Here is a 21,992-nt window from a genome sequence, read left to right on the forward strand (position 1 = left end):
AGAAACATCATGAAAGAAAAATGGACTCCTGAATGACCATGTGGAGCAGTTTCCCCTTACCGGATCTGATTGGCAGGCAGCTAATCTGCGTCTATCTGCATGGCTTCTATGGAACTTGAGGGCAGGGGATTTGATGCAAATCTGCTGATGCTAATACTGCTTACCACGTCAAGGATAATAAAGTTCTTTATTGCCATCATCCCTGTGGCAGGCTAATATATCAAATAGAGTAGGTTAAGCTCTCAGCCCCTTCACAGTTAACAATTACCTTTTGTTTTAAATATCTTTCTTTGAATTAACATAGCTTTAAAAAATTCATATGAGAATCTTTAGAGTATTTAGTCCATTTATATGTAATGTTATTACTGTGACATCATGTTCTGTGCTTTCCACTTATCTGTTGTTTTTTCCTTACTACTTACATATTATTTTGATTTTCAGAGATCAACTTTACTGGAGGATAATTTACATACAATAAAATTAGTGTAGCAATTTTAAGTGCACAGTTCAATAGATTTTTATAAATGTAGACATTTTGTGTAGTTACCCCCCCCAACCAATATATGAACATTTACATCATCAAAAAGTGTTCCACTGTGCCTCTTCCCAGTCAATTCTCCCACCTAGCCCAAGCAACCACTGATCTGATTTATATCACTATACGCTAGTTTTCGTTTTCTTTAAATTCATATAAATGTAATCATATGGCATATACACTTGTGCATCTGCCTTCTTTTGCTCAGTATGCTTCTGATATCCAACCACATTGCTGTATCAGTGCTCATTAATTTTTATTATTGATTGGTATTTTATGGTAGAACTATTCAATATTTTGTTTATTCATCTGTTGATGGGTACCTGGAATGTTTCTAATTCTTGGCTAATAAAGTTTCTGTGAAAATCTTTGATAAAATTTTTTCAAATTTCTCTTGGATAAATACCTAGGAACCTTTGGGATGCATGATAAGGGTAAGTTTAAAAAGAAATAAAGAGATTGTACTATTTTATATTCCTACCATTAGTGTATGGAAGCTCTATGCACTTCAGAGGTCCAGCAACACTGAGTCCTTTTTAATTTTTGTTATTGTTAGTATTTTAATTGTTAGTCTTTTAAATTTTAGACGTTCCAACAATTGCATAATAATATCTCCTTGCAGTGTCAATTTTCATTTTCTAAGATAATTAATGATACTGACAACTTTTTTCATCGGCTTCTTGGTTATTTGCATACTTTCTTTTGGGAACTATGTGTTCATATTTTATGCCCATGAATTATCATACTGTTTATCATTTTATTATTGTGTTTTAAGAGTTCCTTATATATTCTTGATACAAGTCAGACATATGTGTTGGGAATGTTTTCTTCTACTTTGTGAACTGACTTTATCTATATACTTAACAATACATTTTCAGAAAAATAAAGATATAAATCCATCCTACTTGCAATATCATCAAAAACAATGAAATATATAGGAATAAATTTAACCAACGGGGTGAAAGATCTCTAATATGAAAATTCCATGATATTGATGAAAGAAATCAAAGAAGATACAAATAAATGGAAACCTGTGTTAATGAATGGGAAGAATTCACATCATTAAAATGTCAAGATTACCATAAGCCATTTATGGATTCAATGCATCAATATTACAATGGCATCTTAAACACTCATGAAATGTATAGGGAACCATAAGAATCCCAAATAGCCAAAGAAATCCTGAGAAAAGCAGAGAGCTTCACACACTTCCTGATTTCAAGCTATACTATAAAGCTATGATAATTAAAACAGTATAGTACAGAATAAAAACAAACAGACCAATGGAACAGAACTGAGAGCCCAGAAATAAACTCAAACATATACATTCAGCTACTGTTTGACAAGAAAGCCAAGAATACTCAGTGAAGGAAAGACAGTCCCTTTAATAAATGGTACTGGGAACACTGGATAGAGGCACACCTCATATACATATGTATTTGTATAATCTCACTTACGTGTAAAACCTAAAAACACTGAACTCATAAAAAGAAGACAGTAGAGTGGTGGTTGCTAGGGGCTGAGGGGTACAGAAAATAGCAAAATGTTGGTCAAAGAGTATAAACTTTCATTTCCAGGAAACTAATGTACAGCATGGTGGTTATAACTTATAATACTGTATTGTGTACTTGAAAACTGCTATGGGGGTAGGGCTTTAATGATCTCACCATAGCACCAACAAAATTCTAAATATATGAGGTAGGAAATGTATTAACTTTACTGTAGAAAGCATTCTGCACTACATGCATATCAAATCATCACAATGTATGCCTTAAACTTACACGTTATGTCAATATATCAACAAAGCTGGGGAAAAAAAAGACAAAAATCTCAGGAACAGGTAACAGGTGTAGTTAGACCTGTAACGGAGAGGAAGATTCAAGCCAGCTATACGAGAATCCAAAAAACAGACCAGGAATTTGTTGGTACCATGGATAGTTCCATGGCTCAACTTGTTCCTCTGTCTTTAATCCCAGAAGGCCAGATATTATACCTGGCTGCAATACTCTGAATTTTACACCTGGTAGCCATTTTACAGACACCAGGAAAAGATAAATATCTCAATTATTTGTGACACACAGAATGGCCATATGTTATGCATTACTGGCCAATGTAGGCTAGCTACTATCATCATCATCTCTGACCTCACTGAGGGACTATCAAAGTGATCATTAATTTACAAAAATCTATTAAGCCCAGGCAAGATGAGGAGGATATCCTCATAGAAGAGCGGCATACCAGCCTGGGCAGGGTAAGGACTGTGTCCTTGCTGGGGGTGGGGAAGAAGATATGAAGTAGTGAGACAGAACCCAGATGGGCAGCCTAGTGGTGGCTAAAAGATCAAAGCACAGAATGAGGAGTGCTTTAGCTTGGGGTGTAAGGGCCCCCACTAGCTGGTAAGAATGACATCTTGCTGAGGACATTGAGGGGTAACACAGAATGAGTTGTCAGAGCCTCAGCAGGGGGAGGGTATCCATTCAGAGAAGTGGGTCACTATGAGATATCAGACCCTGAATAAGGGTGAGGAAGCTGTTTCTATAGAAAGGTGCCCCACTAGGGGATGTCAGAGCCCTAACAGAGTAAGGCAGGTGTTCCTGCATCAGGGGTAGGGGGTGGGAAGACTGGAATAGGTGTCAGAGGTCGAGCACAGTGAGGACCTTCCATGAAGGAGGAGCAAATGGACCCAGGGGTCTGGAGTCTGAGTTTGGGGAGAAGGGGATGAGAACAGATTAGGAGATGGCTGCATGGGACATAAGTTACCTATAAAAGGACTGATCAAATACATTAATGCATTAAGGACAGCAGGAGCCTGGCTTCTCACTGTCGAAGGAGGTAGTTGCAGATTAGAATGAACCTATTGGTGTGGGACAGGAACTGGTGAATTCAGTATGAATGCATGGCTTTCAATAAACAGAGAAATAAATATAAATGCAAATATATATGTATATGAATGTATACACATATGTATAAAGAGAATACTACTACTCAAAAAGAGAACAGAGTATTTCATGTGTCTTGCCTCTATCAAAAAGTTGTGTAAGCCATGAAAGGTAATTTAGTATGGTTTATATGGTACTAGTATAAAATGAAAACTTCAAAAATTTACATTTTTTTCATATTTTATAACAAGTTCTACTTCTACATTAATATGACTATATCAAAAGAGAGAATTTTTTTTTAAAGTTATCTGTGTATAATGTTAACAAGGACAAAATGGATTATGGAGATAATGAGCTGTGTGGATTCTCACCAAAAGGAAACCACAGGAAACTACTGTATTTAATTTAACAGGTAAAAGGTGAAAGTGGTAGCAGTAATGTAGTGATGATGTTGATGATAATATCAGTACAACTAAGATTCTCTGAGTGCTTATGAAGTCACAGCTACTGTGTAACTGCACTTAAGGCATTAGGAAATGATGACTTCAGTTTAAATTTACGAACACCTTCCAGTTTCAAATTTCCTTTCTTAAACTTGAAAATGGTAGTAACAATTCTCTTATGCTACCAAACAGACTATTTGAAGATTAGTTCTGATTCAAATGTTGAATGTTCTGAATAACTTAATGACAAATGAAACAGCAAAATATGATTTATATGTTCATTAGAATATGAATATAGAAGGGTATTTCTGAGAGTCTTAATTGACTTCACAGTGAATTCTCTAGTTACTTGAGTTATTCCACATGATGTTATTACTGTTGTTTTTGTTCATATCCTCATAGAGCATTCAAAGCAGTTCTCAGGAAATGAAATGTGAAGAGCTATAGAAATAGCAGTGCTTTTTATGTGACTTTATCACAATGTGTACTATTTTACAACAAAAATTTTTTATATTGTTTTCATTTTACAGTATGATTTGCAGATAGTCCAGGTGGGACTACACTATATAGAGTGGCCTTGAAGACTCTTAATAGGCCACATGGCATATTTTCCAAATTCATGTTCCTAAAAGACCAATGAGGCCCAAGAATTGCTGAATTTGTCAATTTCTGAACATTTACTTCTAATGTCTTCAGTGCTACAATAAACCGTGTTTAAATAAACTGAATCCAAATAAAATTTAATCTATAACATTCCAAGGTTACATATAATGAATGTTTTTGATAAAATAGTTTTTCTTATGGCCATAATGACTTTAATCCCCTTTAAGATGTTGTTCATCTTTTTTTTTAATTAAAAAAGTTTTTTTAATGATTATTTATTTTTTGAGAGACAGAGACAGACAGCGTGAGTAGGGGAGGGGCAGAGAGAGAGAGAGGGGGAGGCACAGAATCTGAAGGAGGCTCCGGGCTCTGAGCTAGCTGTCAGCACAGAGCCTGATGCGGGGCTCTAACTCATGAGCCATGAGATCATGACCTGAGACGAAGTAGGATGCTTAACCGACTAAGTAACCCAGGCGCCTCTCATATTTTTCTTTTTTGAAAATATGTCAAGCTTCTAATGAAACAAGGAGATAAATAATTTCAATATTTTATAATATATCTGAAATATAAAGTTTTGAAAAAGACTAAAGGCAATGAAAGTGAACATTTACTAGTGTGTATAACCATTTCTTCCTATTCAGGCCTATTTCAAAATAATTTATAAAAATGCAATTCTCATTGCAAGTATTTGAAATAAAACCATTTGTACTAAAGGTGATTTTAAATAGTCTAGTTGGCTGCAGTTTAAACAGATACTTTTGAAAAAAATATTTTATACTATTAAAAAGTAGAGTTTTCTTAACAATATGGTTAGTTTAATGTTAAATCTTATCAGATGTTTCAAAACTTGGCAAAGACTCATTTTAGTCCCATGGCTATCCAGGAAATAATAGTGAAGAATAAGATATGGAGATAAGATAGATTCTACAGAGCAATGAGGATCAATGCTGTTCAGGCACTAGTGTCTCCTGCAGAGCTTTTTAAAGATATGAATAACCCGGCCCCATTCTTTTAAGTTTTTGATTCAACAGGTCTACTTGGAAGTCTATTCATCTTTATTTTAAAAACTCCCCAAGTCATACTAGTGTAATCAGGCTTAAGAATCACCATTTTCAGAACTGGGCTCATAGCCAGCTAAGCATATCAGAAAGACACTGTTTAACTCAAAACTCAATTCCTAAAACAATATGCAGAAAAGTATGCGGAATTCTGAGATATTATCAAATTGATTAAAATAGGATTTTATCCATGGTATGTCTAATCACTAAAGTTTTAGTAATTTTATTTTCAAGAAATTTAAATAAACATGATATTGGACATTAGTTGGTTATCTCCCTAGCATCCATTTACCACTTCCTTCCAATAGCAAATGTACTCTTTTCCATCTCTTCTCTAATGTAGTTTGGGAGGTGACCCATTGCCAAACTCTAGGGCTGAAGCTAATCAGTACAGCCCATCCCTGTGATTGGTTCTGGGATGGGCATGTAACCTAATGGGACACAAGAAGTTTCAAAGGGCAATAATGTGAAATCAGATTATGAAGTTGACACACAGAAGACAGAGCACAAAGGATAGAGGGTGGTGGAAGGAGCAGAGAGAAACTAGGACTTCAGTGGTGCTATTTCAGTCACTGGATCAAGCCATGCCTGAAGACCGAGCTACTCTTGAGAACGTCCTTTACTGCTCAAGCCATTTTGAGTTGAAACTGACTGATTCTTAATGTAATGTAAATATTTACTCAATGTAATCTCTGGGTCTTCATAGGTAATTTCAGTTAATTAAATGAGGGTGTGAAATTTTCAACAAAGGAAACTTCTTTTCATGTTTTTACTATAATTTCACTGATACATCTTTGTAATTCTACTTCCCTTCTTTTTTTAACTTTTGTTTTAGAGAGAGAGAGAGCATGCAAGAAGGGGAGACAGGCAGAGGGAGAGTGGGAGAATCTCAAGCAGGGTCCATGGTTGAGGAGCCTGACACAGGGCTTGATCCCATGACCCTAGGATCATGACCTAAGCCAAAATCAAGAGTTGGATGTGCAACTGACTGAGCCACCTAGGCACTCCCTCCCCTTAATTCTTTTTGAATGTCCAAATAATACACAGTTAAATATTTGAGAAGGAAACCAAAGACAATAAAAAATGGAAAGATCTGATGAAATATGGAAAACAGACAAGATTTACCCCAAAGTACATTCCTCAACCCACTCACATCCACAATGCTTTTTAGAACACATTTTCTATTTCAGTGGCTTTGGAATGTTAGTGTAATATTTAATGACCCCTTGGGGAATTTGTTTAAAAGAAAGATTACTAGTGATTCTGATTCAGTAGTTCAGTGGGTCTAGTATTGAGCCCCAGGAATTGACATGGTTAAAAAGTATTCCAGGAGATTATAACACAATTGGGAGAGTTCACTCTGAGAAATTCTGATTTTTAAACTGTAGGGAAAAATAAATACTATATGTGAGATGCAAACTTCTGCTTGCTTTATTTGACAGTATTAAGATAGATGTTCACTGAATAGACTACATGTATAAATTTACCTCGAAAGTAATTAATGGTCATATACAGGATCCAAGTGGAAGCCAATTCATCTAAAATCTAATTTTAATTTAAATCTAATCATTTTAAATATGAAGTAGTATATATTCAGAAAGGGGAGAGAAATTTAAAGGCAAAATCATTCATTTTTCTGAGCTTCTAAAAAAATAAGTTTATGTAACAAGCATAAATGTGAACTCATAACACGTAAACTTAAAGCCTGCTACCAACATCTTTGTTTGGAAGCCACAGTGCATCCTGTTGGTTACCTACTCAACAGCCATTCCCAATCTGTATAATTTTAAAAAGTCTTTTCTTCTATGATTTTTCCTTCTTTAGAATATTCCCTCTACTTAAAATGTATGTATCTTATTAAATCTTTCTGAAAATACGAATCAGTTTTTACTCTTCTTCTCATCTCTGCAATAAGTACTCTTCCTGGATGTTTTTTTTTTTTTTTTTTTTTAATTTTAAATGCTTGTTTATCCTGGGTTTCCTCTTTCCTGTTGGAGGCCTTCCTTCAGAAGTCTCCTGAGATATGACTGCCTGTTCATATTTAAAAATGCATCACTAAAAAGCTGATCAAAAACTGTATACTTTTAAACCCAGTTTGTTCACTGGTTGGTAAAAATGTGATTAGATGTGGGCCAGGCAGTTTCTCAGGGGAATCCCTAAATATCACTATGAAGTGGTCTTCGCTTGGAACCACTGAGTTTTTGCAGAGAAGAAACCTATGGTATTTACTGCTCAGAGACAGTCACAAGCCTGCCACTATTCTTCATGCCAGATGGAAATATAACTGCACTTTTTACTGGTTCATCATGACCCTCTTTTAATGCCCAGAGTCATGCTATCTTCTGCTGTACCCAGAAGTGTGTATGGTTCTATAGATCAGATCAATTCTCTTCTTCGTCTATATGCACTTTTCACTAGATTTTCTCCATTCTGCTATATCAGCTGCCACCCTCCATCCACACTGTTTTCCAGAACCTGACTTCTCATATCTGCTGATGCCCTCATTCCAGTTCTGTTTGAGCTTGTGGGTATAAATGTCAATGTATGTGTGTGTGTATTTATTTTTTTAGCCAAGATACTACAATTTAAGTAAAGATTACAGGAAGAAGAGGAAAGAGACAAATGTGGTTAATCCACTATCTATTCTGTGTATTTTCTTCTGGTACCCCTGGTTTAGGAAAACTTGTTTAATATATACTAAGACTTGTCATATATTTGAGTTTTTTAAGTCCAATAATATTTTGATAAATTAAGACCCTGAAATCAGAAATTGTGATAACTGGACAAAGCTAAGTATTTAGGAAAGACTGCTATGCAAATTTATTACTTAAAGAAGATTTAAAAGAGAATGTTTGTCCCCAGAGCAATTTTTTTGTACTTAAAAGCAAAACTTTACTTATAAACTACTGATATGCAATTATAAATAATGTTAATCTATACATAGTATTTATCATAGCAATTCTTTGGATCACATTTGGTTCACTATTTTTCACTGCTCCTTACCGTTGATGTTACATGACTTGCTTTAGACCAGAGGTCAGCAAACTACACGCTCAAACTGAATGCTGCCTTGGGCCCACTTTTTTTTAGTATAGCCAGCATGCTAAGAATGGTTTTATATTTTTTAAAAAGCGTTCTAAAAAAAAGAGAGGGAGAAAGAGAATCTGCAACAGAGGCCATTTGTGGCCTGTAAAGCCTAAAAAGATGAACTCTCTAGCACTTTATAGAAAGTTTGCTGACCCTTGCTTTAGACACTGAAATGTCAGTGGAGGTGGCATGTGTTAATCTGGGGTAGAAGCTTTAAGGAACAGGGATTAATTTGCTACATCTTCTGACAACCAGCAAAGTTTCAGAGGTCTGGATCCCAGAGAGAAGACAAACAGAATAGAGCCATAACCACCCTACAGTGGGCATGCAGCACAGTAAAAAAGAAACCTTTGTTGTTTATAAGCCATTAAAAGTTCCAGGGCTTGCCATCTCAGAATAATCTAGGCTAAACTGCCTGGTATGTTTTGCTAATGTCATATGAGTTATCCAACACGACTGAAAATAATGAAACTGTACGTGCTGAAAGAATATTTATAATTCAGACTTTTAAATAATTATTCAAAATATATTACTAAAAAGTTGTATCTTAAAAATATTCAAGGCCTGAATTAGATTTAGCTACTTTTACAGTTGGATTAAATGCTTTTTACACCATTGGATTAAAGGGCTTTCTTCTTTTCCAGATCGCTAATGTTCTTTCTAATCCTGAAACTTGAAAAACACAATATAATAATTTTTATTTATGGACTAGCACTGAATGAAGATTACTACTGATGTAGAACACTAAATTTATCCATCCACACGTGAATAAGAATAAACCAAATCAGGGCGCCTGGGTGGCTCAGTCGGTTGGGTGGCCGACTTTGGCTTAGGTCATGATCTCGCACTTTGTGGGTTCAAGCCCCACGTCGGGCTCTGTGCTGACAGCTAGCTCAGAGCCTGAAGTCTGTTTCATTCTGTGTCTCCCTCTCTCTCTGACCCTCCCCGGCTCACACTGTCTTTCTCTCAGAAATAAATAAAACGTTAAAAAAAAAAAAAAAAAAGAATAAACCAAATCACTTAACAGTATCAAGGTCTTACTTTGTGCCAGGTGATGTTTTCAATTCTGTATATGGCTTATCTCCTTCACTTTTCACACATACTTTGAGGCAGCCATTATTGTTACTATCCCCTTTTATGGACAAATGAATGAATGAGGCACAGAGGGGCTGAGTACTCACCCAAGGACACAAGTTGGGAAGAACTGGGGAACTAAGATATGAGACCAGGGACGGCAGAGCCTCTGGGCTCCCAACCTCGATGCTACACCAACCCACCCAAATACAAATGTAAACTGTTTCTTGGACGTCTAACAGTTTTGACATTAAAACTGTAAATTTCCACTATCTGGTAATTCTTTAGTCTTTTATGAAAAATCACAAATGAGTTAGTATAAAGAAAAAAAATTTATAACATGAATACAGCTTAAGGGATAATGCCAGGGGCACCTGGGTAGCTCATTCTTAAGGTTAAGCATCTGACTTCAGCTTAGGTCATGATTTCACAGATGGTGAGTTTAGCCCCACATGGGGCTCTCTGCTGTCAGCATAGAGTCCTCTTTGGATCTTCTGTTCCCCTCTCTCTAACCCTCCAACCCTCCGAAATAAACATTAAAAGAGGGGCAATGCCAGCTTTCATTTCAAAGAAAAATATACCCCGAAATTAAGCTGACTAATATGAAAAATGTACTTATAATACATGCTATTTTCCATGAACTAGATAATATCTTATTTCTTGAAAAATAAACCAAATTAAAGTTCAGTTAGCTCAGTCTATTTTTTATTATAGACTATGGAAATATTAAGAGAGATATAATTTGATTATATATAAATTATATGCTTCGATGATACATCAGATAATTTAAAAATTATGTGTACCAAACTCATTAGGTCTTTAGTTCTTATCAGCTCTACCAGCTTCTTCTGCTAGAAAACATGCAATCAGTATCATTCTAGTCACCAGCTGTCCAAAGTGACAGACTATAAGAGGACCACTGTAAGCAGCAAAACAGAGCCTATACAAACATTCTAGGTCTAAGACTAGACAAAGGAAAGATAAGACATTGCTTTTTGCAAGACAAGAGAGTATCTTTATACAATAGTATTAATGGCAGAATGATTCAAATTAAATTGAGGATAACCTATTTTATTTCAAGTTAACAACTAGTATTTCTGGTCTATGAAGGTTTTCACATAGCTCGTCTCCTTTACTCATCCCAACCTTGTGAGGGAGTCAGGTCACATATTCCAGTCATATCTCAGGCACTAGGATGCACACTATGGAGAATAGGGCTTTTCCCAAGAATAGCTTTGAATGCTCAACACTTAAAAATGTGCATTTCCCTTGAGCTTCCAGTAATGAATAAGCACACAACCATATGTCCAGGATTATGTTCATTTTCAGTGACAGAAATCATTTAAATACATCTGCCTAATAGGAATGGCATCAGGAAATGATATTCAGGCTTATCATGTACTATCAGTTTTTGACCAGAATTATTCTTTGCTTTGAATAAAGTAAAATGTAACTGTCAAATGGATATTTTTCTGGCTCCTTACAGGCCCCGATAGAGTCCATAGAACAAATGTAATGATCAGTCTGAAAACTCACTAATAACAGATTTCCTTCAACTTTAATTTTTAAAAATTCAGTTCCTTTGTCCTAGACCTGCATTCAGGATTTAAACTGGTATTCCACCAGAAGAACATAGATGCATCAACTACAAAACTGCTTCTTTTCTACATTAAGTTTCAAGTTTTCTGGTGAGAAAAACATTTTTGTAATAAGTATCAGCTCTCTTTAAATTCACACTCTATGTCTAAATAGGCATTACTCTGGAAAGTACCGTTAAACTCTGTCAACCGCAAAATAAATGTCAGAGCAGATAAAACCACAATTCTTTTGGGAGATGCATCTTCCATACTACCAGTTCTGATGAAAGATTATAACTAATATCATTACCACTGGTAGGTTTCTAAAATATATTCTGATAAAATACATTTTCATATCTACCATGTTTCAAAATTAGAACCATTTTAATAATTTTTCCAGCAAAGAACCTACTATTTGAAATTATTTGTCAAGGTTTTAAGTGTGAAAATCTAGGGGCTCCTGGGTGGCTCAGTCAGTTGAGCGTCCGACTTCGGCTCAGGTCATGATCTCACGGTTTGTGGGTTCAAGCCCCGCGTCAGGCTCTGTGCTGATAGCTAGCTCAGAGCCTGGAGCCTGTTTCAGATTGTGTCCTCCTTCTCTCTCTGATCCTCCCCTGCTCATGCTCTCTCTCTCAGAAATAAATAAAACATTTAAAAAAAAGATTTTAAATGTGAAAATCCTAAAATTAAAGATTTGAGTTTTGACATATATTTTCACTTATAGGTGGATTAGGAGAATCCTTAAGGGAAGATCATGGGGGAGGAGAAGGGGAAAAATAGTTGGGGAGAAGGAGGGCGGTAAACCATGAGAGACTCTTGAATATTGACTGACAACAAACTGAGGGCTGATGGGGGTGGGGGAGAGGGGAAGGGGCATGATGGGCATGGAGGAGGGTACTTGTTGGGATGAGCACTGGGTGTTATATGGAAACCAACTTGACAATAAACTATGAAAGAAAAAGAAGATTTGGGTTTTGAAACAGGTTTGCCCACTGGATACTGCCCTGCTATTTAATATGAACATGATGGGGGAAAAGGACTAAGAAAAAATTAAATGTTGCTTCTGCTTGCTATTTCTTTTATCTGTAAAAGGTAGGCCTCAAGAACAATGTTATTATTCACTCAATGTTATTATTCATTAATTATCAGCCACCCACCACATAAACAATTAGCACAGTGGCTATAACTATTCAATTATTGTGCAACAACCCAGAAAAAGGGAATTGCTCACAGTAATGTAGTAAAGTACACCTTTAAAGGGACGTATATATAGCTTCTGGTTGGTATTAGTGAAAAAGCATGCATTCAGGGCATCTATCATCTAGACCCTCCAGATGAACACTTTTTAAAAATAATGGCCAATATATTTGAATGTTAAATATCTTTTCATAATGTTTCTGTAAACAACACTATTTTATTCCCTCTTGCTCTATTCATGCACTTTAAAGTGTTCTTTATTATAGAATATGCTGCCCTCTTAAACCTAAATTTATCTGTCATAATCTTTTGTCCACTCTAAATTGATCAAACAGTACTGTCATTTCATAAAGCATTTGTTAATTCCTCTCATTAGTAGTGCAAATAATTGAAATCAGTATGTTGGAAGTGTTAATTGCATAAAATAAAACATAGCAGAAAAGGAAAGTAATACCTGTACTTTAAGCTTATTTCTTTAATTTTCTGGCTTACTTTTTGAAAGAAGTAATACACACGAGACAAAAGCAAAGTACAGGCTGGTCCTTGGTAGTGTATCATTTAGTGCATGGAGGCTTCAACTCCATGAATCCTAAGTGAGTTATCTGCTGTTCCTATACTCACTATGTAGAACAAAACGTTTTAGGCGCTAAAATTCCATTTTTCCCCACTCAATTTTTCTGCATGTTCAAAATTTCTTGAGACATAGGGTTTAAACTTGACTTCTTTTGACCCTGTAAACTAAAAGTTTATTTTTTCTTGACTTGCATTTTTCACTTATTTTTTTAAATATAGTTTATTGTCAAGTTGGTTTCTATATAACACCCAGTGCTCATCCCACCAAGTGCCCTCCATGCCCATCACCCATTTTCCATTCTCCCCCACCCGCTATCAACCCTCAGTTTGTTCTCAGTATTTAAGAGTCTCTTGTGGTTTGTCTCCCTCCCTCTCCTTAACTATTTTTTCCTATGGTCCTCTGTTAAGTTTCTCCTGTTCCACATATGAGTGAAAGCATATGGTATCTGTCTTTCTCTGCCTGACTTATGTCACATAGGATAATACCCTCAAGTTCCATCCACATTGCTACAAATGGCCAGATTTCTTCCTTCTCATTGCCATGTAGTATTCCACTGTATATATAAACATCTTCTTGATCCATTTGTCAGTTGATGGACCCTTAAGTTCTTTCCATGTTTTGGCTGTCGTTGAGAGTGCTGCTATGAACTTTGGGGTACATGTGCCCCTATGCATCAGCACTCCTGTATCCCTTGGGTAAATTCCTAGCAGTGCTATTGATGGGTCATAGGAGAGCAGAGTCTGATTTAAACATGGGTGCCTGGGTGGCTCAGTCGGGTAAGTGTCCGACTTTGGTCCAGGTCATGATCCCAGTTCATGGGTTTGAGCCCTGCATTGGGCACTGTGCTGACTGCTCAGAGCCTGGAGCCTGCTTCAGATTCTGTGTCTCCTTCTCTCTCTATTCCTCCCCTACTCATGCTCCATTTCTCTCTCTCTCAAAAATAAATAAGCATTAAAAAAAGGGTCTGATGTAAACAAAAAGCTTACTTTTATTTTCTAATTTAGTTTCTCTCTTTCACTGAAAGAGTTATCTGATAACAGTTCTTCCTGCAAGACTAGAGTTATTCCTCTCTACTGATAATATATGCTTACCTACTTGGAATAACTGTCTCTAAATAGGTCTGTAACTATTTAGTTTTATACTAAAGTGAGCCATGACTCATATTAGTGCTATTGTCTAGGGAACTGAATTATACACAGGCAGCTTTCTCCTTCATGTAGTAATTTTTAACTGTGATCATCAGTTTATCATGAAGCTCTATTTTTAATTGCTTTAGGATGAAGGAGTGTAAAGTACATTTTCTAAATGTAGATTCTTCATAGTGGTAGTATGTGAATGTTGTGAATATGAAAACAGGTGAAGCTAAGTTTTAAAAGACACTTGCTAATAATACAGACTAAAGTATGATTCTTAGGGGGATACACATTTCAATTACAGAGTATAGGCAATAATTTACCTGTCTTAAAAATAAAAGTCACAGTATAAATATCAAACTAAATTAATTCAATCTATTAACAAAAAGATAGGCTATTTTTGAGATATAGGAATTTTAGGAATTACAGGTTGAAACTGTTAAGTATCTAAAAGAAGATCATCATTTCAGTAAGTCATAAGGAAGTCTGAAAGAGTGTGGTATTACACTCTTGAATGGGGAATTATGTAAGCATATATGTCTCTAGTTGATTTTTATTTAAAAATGAAACACTCTGTGATCCTACGAGTATGCTTACTGGATTCTAAGTCAAAAAAGATTTCTAACAGGGCTGTTCTGATACCTAGCCAGGGATAATATTCTATGACTTTAGTAAGAATTTTTAAATGATTAGGCTTACCTGAACATGTTGATGAATCAATTTAATAGGTATTCACTGAGTACCTACGTTCTAGGTTCTATGAAAACTAAGTATAACTAAAACCATATAAATCAAACACACACAGTCTGTTTTTTTTTTTTTAATGTTTTATTTATTTCTAGGAGAGAGAGAGAGAGAGAGAGAGCGTGAGCAGGGGAGGGTCAGAGAGAGAGGGAGTCACAGACTGAAACAGGCTCCAGGCTCTGAGCTGGCAGTCAGCACAGAGCCCGACGCGGGGCCCGAACCCACGAACTGCGAGATCATGACCTAAGCGAAAGTCGGACGCTTAACTGACTAAGCCACCCAGGCGCCCCACACACAGTCTATTCTTAAAGTACTTAAAATCTAGAAGGGCATAGAACAGGTTCAATAACAAAAAAACCTGTGACTAGCCACAAAAACAAGCATCAGAGGCAACAACTCAGAAAAAATATGTACCACATGCACCGACTCACCTATCCATCAATTCAACATTCATATAGCAATAACCACTACCAGATATTTGGTATACAAAGATATATAAGATTGGGGCACCTGGGTGGCCCAGTTGGTTGAGCATCTGACTTTGGCTGAGGTCATGATCTCACAGTTCATGAATCCAAGTCCCACACTGGGCTTGCTGCTGTTAGTGCAGAGCCTGCTTTGGATGGATCCTCTGTCTCCCTCTCTCTCTGCCCCTCCCCCATTCATGCTTGTTCTCTCTCTTTCTCTCTCTCTCTCTTAAAACTAAAGAAACATTTAAAAAACAAAGATAAGATCAACTACTTTAAATTTATATTTGAAACAATAACAAATTTCTATAAAGATGGGATTTCAATTAGACTTTATATGAAATCTGAGATTTAAACAGATTCAAATTATAATTGGGATTGACATTTTAAAACAACCTAAATGAAGGCAAATCCCTGATGATATTGGCTATGTCTTTAACTTTAACATTCATTCTGTTTTTCTCTGTACTTCCTCACTACCACAAACTTCCATTTTGTTCCTCCTTTTCTGAATCTTTTCACACTATGCCTTCTGGTACTCCTGATATTATGATATACTCCTCCAGAACTTTAGTTTCTTCTATGAACGACCAACACTTCAACCAAAACCCAATTCTTCCCTTGAGGATACACCATCCTCTGTAGATTATCCATGCTGGTTATTCCCTCATACCTGAAATGCCTTAGGTTAAAAAGCAAAGTTCTCTGCTGCTTTCTCAAACATTCTTCCTCTGAATTTATAGATAAGAATAACTATTTTTCTTTTTTTTCCTTAAAGTTGCCTTTTTTTAGTGTTTTTATTCATTTTTGAAATAGAGAGACTGAGCATGAGCGAGGAAAGGGCGAGAGAGGGAGAAGGAGACACAGAATCAGAAGCAGGCTCTAGGCTCTGAGCTGTCAGCACAGAGCCCAATGTGGGGCTCGAACTCATGGACTGTGAGATCATAACCTGAGCCGAAGTTGGATGCTTAGCTGACGGAGGCACCCAAGTGCCCCTAACTATTTTTCATTAAGGCTGATGTCATCCTGTCTTTGTAGGTAATCTGTCCTGGACACTTCTTCTTCATTCCTCGAGAACAATAATCTTTCATTCGATCTTCTTTTGCACTTCAATTTCTGCCAGGATCTTTTGTTGACTGCACTGTCCCCATGGATAAGCCATCCACCAAGAACCTGGCCTCTCCTGACCAACTCATCCAATTCTAGCGGTTGTGCCTCTTATTGCATCTCAGATGCCCACTCTGGACCCTGTGTTGCCTATTACTGAAATTAACTGAAAGCAGTTTCCTCTCTAACTACATTCCCCTGTCATTCCACACTTCTTCTTCAACTCCTCCTGTCTCATCTGTTCCTTGACACCCTCGGGATTTTCAGTCCACCAATCTTTCTCTTTCCACTGCCTACTAGTCCCTTTCTAGCTTCACTTCTGTATTTCTTCAACTGAGATTTCATGGTCCACAATTTAAATACAGGTCTTAAAAATACTCTTAACATTTTTGCCTCTCATCATCCCAGATGCATCGATTAATACCTATCTTCACTTTGTTTCCCTATATTATATGCCATCATTGATTATATCATTGGCATCAGTATTAAAATTTTTTTAATGTTTAATTTGTGTGTGTGTGTGTGTGTGTGTATGTGTGTGTGTGAGAGAGAGAGAGAGAGAGAGAAAGAGAGAGAGAACAGGGGAGGGGCAGAGAGAGAGAAGGAAACACAGAATCAGAAACAGGCTCCAGGCTCTGAGCTGTCAGCACCAAGTCAGACACTTAACTGAATGAGCCACCCAGGTGCCCCATTGGCATCAGTATTTAAGCATGCCCATGTCTCTCCTAACTTCAAAAATATCTTTCCTACAGCCTTCTTCCTTCCTACTTTCATAGCCCAATTTGGTGTAAAAGTTGTCCCCAAGATTGCCACTCTAGTTTGGATTCTGCCCACCCTCTCTACCCCACCCAAATTGGTCCTGCTAAGGCTACTCACTGAATATCCTGAATTCAATGAGAAGTTAATTTTCTTTTTCTTTTTTTAAAATTTTAAATGTTTATTTGTTTTTGAGAGAGAGACAGAGCATGAGCTCACTGAATATCCTGAATTCAATGAGAAGTTAATTTTCTTTTTCTTTTTTAAAAATTTTAAATGTTTATTTGTTTTTGAGAGAGAGACAGAGCATGAGCAGAGGAGGGGCAGAGAGAGAGACAGACAGACACAGAACTCAAAGAGGGTTCCAGGCTCCACGCTGTCAGCACAAAGCCCAATGCAGGGCTTGAACTCATGAACTGTAAGATCATGACCTGAGCCACAGTCAGATGCTCAACTGACTGAGCCACCCAAATGCCCCTCAATGAGCAGTTTTCAATACTTAGATTATTGATTCCATTAGCAGCATCTGACAAAGTTAATTATTCCTTCCTTCATAACTGATTCTTGGCTCTTGTGATATTTTAGTATCTCTTTCTTCCTACTTTACCCCTCCTTTCTCCAGTCTTTAAGTCTAGGAGTTCCCGAGGATCTCCTTCCTGCTGAGACAAGCCCACCCACTCCTGTGTCTACTTAGATGCTATGCAGTCACACGGAAACAGGACACGGAGCCAGACTGAATGGAACACGTTAAGCACCCTCTATCACTAGAGCTTAAGTTTCAACACAATTTCTGTGGTAGGAAGTCCAAATGAGCTCAGCTGGATTCTCTACTTAGGGTCTCACGAGAGTGAAATAAAAGTTTCCCTTGGGCTGGGCTGTTATCTGGAGGCTCTGGCCAAGAATCTTCTAAGCTAATTCAAGATGGTAAATGAATTCAGTGCTTTGTAGCTATAGGACTGAAGTTCCCATTTTCTAGCTGGTCACACTGCATACATTATGCTAGTTAAATAGTGTTTGTATAGGAAGAGTTGTGGGTATGTTTATATGCTTGTGAGAGAAAGAACAAAGTCTCATTATTAATAAATCATAAAAAAAATCTAATATTATTAAGAAATCTAGCAAGTTGAATGAGAAATACAACTAGAATAAAGAAAGGGGGGGTACCTAGTGGCTTAGCTGATTATGCATCCGACTTTGGCTCAGTCCATGATCTCACGGTCTGTGAGTTTGAGCCCCACATTGGGCTCTGTGCTGAGAGCTCTAAGCCTGGAGCCTGCTTTGGATTCTGTGTCTCCCTCTCCCTCTGCCCCTCCTCCCTCTGCCTCTCCTCCCTCTGCCCCTCCCCTGCTTGCACTCTGTCTCTCTCTCAAAAATAAATAAACACTAAAAAAAAATAAAAATAAAGGGGGAGAGGTCATTCCTGGCAACTGTTACACAGAGTAAGATGGTGCCGAAGATGCAGGTAAAGCAAGTAGCTGGCGTTATACGACAGGCAAGAGTGCCATATGAACAAAGATGAGTATATAAGAAAAGGTCCTGTAAGAGGGATACACTGTGGCAGGAAGGGTAACTGGTAACATTCTAGCTGTTGAGTTTGGCTTCAGAGAGGACTGAAAGAGCTAAATAAAAAACCATATGGCTATTTCAACATTTATCAGCCAGGGTTATTCTCTGAAAACACTGGAGGCTAACACTAAATGGAAAAGTAATTTATTAAGGGAATCAGGATGCCTAGAGAATAGGCTTATGGTACGCTTTCAAGAACAAACCCAAAAGCACACTGCAGAACTGGCCCAGTGAGGAAACTATGCTACTGCTCCCCGTGGACACTTATGTACTAAGGTCTCTTCTCTCCTGCAACGGTCACTGTCTAGCACCCATACCATCTCTGTACCAGCAAAGCTATTTCAGAATTACTACAGAGTCTGAGTATCAGATTCCTCCACCATCAGCCCCATGCAAACAGGATGCGGGTGTGCAGCACCCGCTTCTCTGTTCGGTCTGTACTGAGGTTTCCTGGACATGAACAGGAGTGGAGAGCTTCACAAGCTTGGCTCCCGCCCTAGCTATCAGTCAGGCTGGGGAGGTGGAGGCACCTTCAGGGAGGTGGGACTACTAGCTGGGACTTTCTCAGACATTAGAAGATGGCTGAGAATATATGGAGGAGTGAGAAAACATAATAAATATCCAAACAAAATGTCATATATTCAGCATATCTAACTCATCTAAAATCTACCCATTTCTGTTCTTACCTAATGCCTTTTCCAAAATGTATTAGTAGTATCATGATATCAGAGATGGGACATTTGGTTTAATTCTTTTTTTTTTTTTTTTTTTACTACTGAGAAACTTGATGCCCAAAGTGATTAGATAATTTATCCAAGGTTAGAGCCACAGCTAGTTTGTACAAAGAAATCATGCTTTTCAACTCTTTGTACGTTTTCTACCATTCAGTGATCAAACCGTATCTTTAAGTTCAACTTAAATCCTACTCTCAGGGAAACTTAGGGTTTAATTCTAAGAAAGTCATTCAGTGATAGTGATCATTTTTCTCTCAGTGTACTGACTCGATCAGTTCCTGAATATAAAGTTAAACTTTCCATTGTAGAATTCTATTTTTCTGTTATTGCTCATGAAAGTAAACTATAATTTAACGCAAATATGTTTTAATCATAGGATATCAATTTTTGATGCCTTAAAACTCTCCCTTGCCTAAAGGCTAATATTCTTGGAACAACATCAAATAATTATTCAAAAGCTACAAGAATAATTTAATTATGAGAACTTCTCACTCATTTATTACTGCGTCTTATAAAATCATCCATGTAATCTATAATCACATGACTTCTCCATACGGTTAGTATCAAAACCTAAACAAAGAGAATATAAATACTATAGCACATACAGAACACATACATTCTAGGAGTATTTTATTGTTATGACAACACAACTGATAGAATTATGAGGCTTGACCTCAGAATTGTGGTGTGCTGAATTGTTTTTGGCACAGAAGCCAAAATATTTTGGATTTTGTGAAGGTGTAACAGGAAAGATGGAAAGAGAGAGGAACAATTAAACACAGGCAGTAAATCTGAAAAGTGTGGCAGTGGAGAGAAAAAATTCTCCAGGAGCAGAAGATGGATAGTTCTCTATTCGGATTCTTAGAAGCTATTTGTCTAGCACTTTTTTCTTTTTGGGAACATGCCTCGGAAATTTACTGTACTGGCTGTCAGAAATATACAATCAAGGACTATAAGCTAATATATGTAATGTAGGTATGTAAACAGAAATAATTCAGTTTGACCAGAGGTAAAACCATATTATTTTCTATGGCTTCATTTTCTTTGCGAAATGAATATAATTAATACAGAATTGGAAACAGATCAGTTGAAGTAAATAAATACAAAATACATACCTCGTGATGATACAGTCATTCTCTTCTAATTTAAATCAGGTAATTCTCTATAAGAATGTGTTTTCCACAGATTAACTAGTCATCACTCAGACCAAATCATGAAAAAGTTTAAAATCCTATTAAGAACTGCAGAATATTCAATTTTATAAAAAATAGTTTTCCAACTCTGAAATACTACCTGGGCTTTCTTTTCTCTCTCCTCTGATAAACTGCTGATATTATATTTTTAAAGGGGCCATTTCCCCACAATGGTAATTCTGCAATTTAAAATTATAATAAGTTATCAATAAAGGCTAAATAGTATCCTACAAACCCGTGGAGCTATACTCTACTTACTACTGCTTTTTGGTTTTCAAAATGTTGAAATCATCTTGCTGAAATGGTATGGTGAAAAAAAAAATCTAATGTGAAAGAGGGTTCTATAAGATCAAATCTTTCCTGGTATAAATTCTCTGATCTTGAACTTATGCTTACACCCTTTAAAAGTTAAAAAACAACCCTAAAATATTATACCTTTATTTAAAAATAACCATCTGTTCTAAAATCTCTGTATTTATATTATAAAAATGCTTTTAATTCAATATAGCAGAGAGGAATAAATATAATTTGTGATTTACACTTACAGCATATCACAGATTTTCTCATAATCTAAATAACTATGTGACATAATGTATCTCCTGGTTTAAAGAAGCAGGTCAACTCTCCTGTGATTTGCAATGTTTTGTGGGAATTTAGTTAAAAGTATGGAGAGAGACAGACTTACAAGTGATCAGAACCTAGAGAACAAAAGAGAAAAGGGAGAACAGCTCACAGACGAAACTTAAGTATTCTCCCAGAAATGCTGCAACACTGTTGAGAAAGGGTGCAGAGTGTAACAAGGCCAGATTTTCTTTTGGACCTTTAAAAATAATTTCATAGCAGTTCTGGAAAGATAATTAGCCATGATCTGGGCAGCAGTACATATTCTATAAAAGCAAATTAAAAGCAAATTAATTTCTATAGTATAGTAAATAAGATATGGGGCTAGATCTTACTGTACCACTTAGTTTTAACCTGGAAAGAAAACAATAAAATCTACACGGAGTTCATTTGATGTCATGATCAATCATCTGATAAATATTTAACAAAGGAACAAATGTATTATAAGACCTTGGACTGGACTCTGTGAAGGATTAAATAAAATACATAAATCACATATAATCTTCAAGGGCAGCTTTTCTAGAATGAGAAAAAATTATACCTACCTATCCAGGGTTTAGAAATTTTGTAGAAGTATGATTATTACTCCTTAACAAGACTGAAAAAGTTGTTGCGTTGATCATGGATTTTAAAAATTATGTATG

General features: G+C 36.5%; 1 protein-coding gene across 3 annotated transcripts in view; it reads right to left on the reverse strand.

The window, feature by feature from the left end:
• Positions 1–21,992, reverse strand: part of SYT14 (synaptotagmin 14) — a 138,964-nt gene that overhangs the window by 35,963 nt on the left and 81,009 nt on the right. The gene's annotated exons all lie outside the window — the stretch shown is intronic.

Source organism: Hyaena hyaena, unplaced genomic scaffold (genome assembly GCF_003009895.1).
Source record: "Hyaena hyaena isolate Hyena2069 unplaced genomic scaffold, ASM300989v1 scaffold_43, whole genome shotgun sequence".
Taxonomy (NCBI): domain Eukaryota; kingdom Metazoa; phylum Chordata; class Mammalia; order Carnivora; family Hyaenidae; genus Hyaena; species Hyaena hyaena.